The sequence below is a fragment of the Lycium barbarum genome, chromosome 5, assembly GCF_019175385.1.
Source record: "Lycium barbarum isolate Lr01 chromosome 5, ASM1917538v2, whole genome shotgun sequence".
Classification (NCBI taxonomy): Eukaryota; Viridiplantae; Streptophyta; class Magnoliopsida; order Solanales; family Solanaceae; genus Lycium; species Lycium barbarum.
The window spans coordinates 131,910,041-131,912,359 of record NC_083341.1 but is presented as its reverse complement, the minus strand read 5'-3'; the positions used below and the strand labels follow the sequence as shown (position 1 = coordinate 131,912,359).

Below are 2,319 nucleotides of genomic sequence, written 5' to 3'. Positions count from 1 at the left end.
CCACAGATATCAGAATGGACTAATTGCAACGGATATTCAGCTCTAGTCGCTTTACTGAAAGGTTTTCGTGCAGATTTTCCCGCTAGACAATTTTCACAAGTGGACAATTCCAAATGTTCAATGCCGGCAAGCAAACCTTGTTTCGCTAGCCTTTGCATTCTTTGTTGGCCAATATGACCAAGTCTAGCATGCCATATGTTTACATCACTATCATATTTATTTGTAGAAGCAAACATAGAAAAACTAGCATTATTATTGAATGAACCATAATCCAAATCCATAATAAATAAACCTCCGGTCACATGACCAAAACCAAATAATGTTGAATCATAAGTCAACTTGAGATAAGTGTCATGAAAAAACAAGCTAAATCCTAGCCTAAGCAAAACAGAGACTGAAATAACATTCCGACGAATTGTTGGTGCATAGAGGACATCATGTAGAATTAGGTCTCGACCGCCACGCAGGACTAACTTGCATGTACCGATCCCTTCAACAGCAAATTTATTGTTGTTTCCCACATATATCCACTTTGCTCCACGTGAAACTCGCCGAAATTCAACAAAAGCATTGTGCTCCCAAGCTATGTGGTCCGTTGCTCCCGAGTCTACAATCCACAAAGGATTAGTTTCAGTTAGTAAAACAGAACTAGAAACACAAAGTTCACTGATTCGAATTTTATTGAATACCTTTCTAGGAGGCTCAGGGCAATCCTTAGCATAGTGACCCTTCTTGTCACAATTATAGCACTTCACTTTAGCAACATTGACACGTTTGGGACGTCTATTCTTTCCTTTTTCAGTCTTTGCTCGTTTAGCAGGCTGAGCTGGCTGAGTTTGAGGTGGCCCTCTCTTCTTTCCCCAGGTCTTTCGCTTTGGATCACCTTTGTTTTTTTAGAGGTTGTTGCCATGTGCAACTCAGCTATTGGCTTTGCAGCCTCAAGTCGTTCCTTCTCTAACTCAAGATGCCTCCGGACATCTTCCAGAGTTGTGATTCTTTCATTATGAGTCAAGTGCATCTTCATATGATCCCACGAACTAGGCAAAGAGCGTATGACAACTTGAATCTGTTGTTCATCGGTGAACACATGACCAGCATCTTTTAAATCCCCGATCATGTTTGTCATTTGCCTCAGATGCGTTTTCATTGAATGCTCTGGGCGTTTCTTGTATGAGTCAAACTTGATCGTCAAGGATCTTAGCCTTGCAGTAGAACAGGTACCAAACCTATTCTTCAAAGCAATCCAAAGTTCCATAGCCCTTTGGTGATCCTTGAACTCCCTTAGGATGTCATCATCCAAGGTGCTTAGCAACATAATGCGAGCAGTGGAGTCCTTTTTCCGCCAAGCATAATACGCTTCACGGTCACGCCTATGTTGAACCGTGTTGCCATCCTCAGGCTCATTCATGACGTTGTTAATGGCCTCTAGAGCCTCTTGCTCTTCCAGCACATATTGAACTTTCAAACTCCAAGTTTCATAGTTGTCACCATTGAGTTTCAACCCTTTGTTTAGCTCAGCAACAATGTTTTTCGAAGCAGTAGTCATTCTTTAACACACAAAAAAATAATAATGAGAACCATTAAAATAATAAAACGCAAGGCACTATGTTCAACACACATACATATTATGAAACTAAGCATCAATTGACTAAGGTAATAAACATATATATTAATCATGGAGTCGAGAGTTCACTATGTTCCCAATCATCATCCAGAAATTAAAATATCATGAAAATTAGCCTAGTCAATTACCTAGCTTAGCATCTTAATCATATTTAGGCAACATAATTGTCTATCATGATTTTATAATCCCATATGGATTATCAGTTAAACAAATTAACTTTTATACGCATGCTAATAAATTCACACGAAATTTTAATGTCAAACTAATTAACATAGTACACATGTTAAACAAATCAAGCAAGATTAATGTTAAACCAAGTAACATATATTTCATGCTAAATTAACATAAAATGTGTTAAACTAATTAACAGATTATACATGCTAAAAATGTTAACATAGACTTTACCATAATGATGTTAAACTAATTAGCATTTAGCACACATCAAACAAATTAACGTGAAAGTAACGTTAAACTAATTAACATTTCCAAGCATAAAAAAAAATAACAAATAACTTTATTGTCAAGCTAATTAGTATTTCAAGCATGTTGAGCACATCAACAAAAAAAACTAATGTTAAACAAATTAACATTTTAAGCATGCTAAACAAAACAATCAAATAAATCTAATGTTAAACTAATTAATATTTTAAACTTACTAAACAAATTAGCAAATAAATCTCAGTTAAACAAATTAA

At 36.0% G+C, this 2,319-nt stretch overlaps 1 long non-coding RNA gene across 1 annotated transcript; it reads right to left on the bottom strand.

Moving 5' to 3' along the window:
- Window positions 1-303: 303 nt before the first annotated feature.
- Window positions 304-869, bottom strand: LOC132642746 (uncharacterized). Its single transcript, XR_009583320.1, has 2 exons — window positions 690-869; window positions 304-607 (listed from the first exon to the last, which is right to left on the bottom strand). It is a non-coding gene; the product is annotated as an uncharacterized LOC132642746 (long non-coding RNA).
- Between the last annotated feature and the right edge of the window lie 1,450 nt (window positions 870-2,319).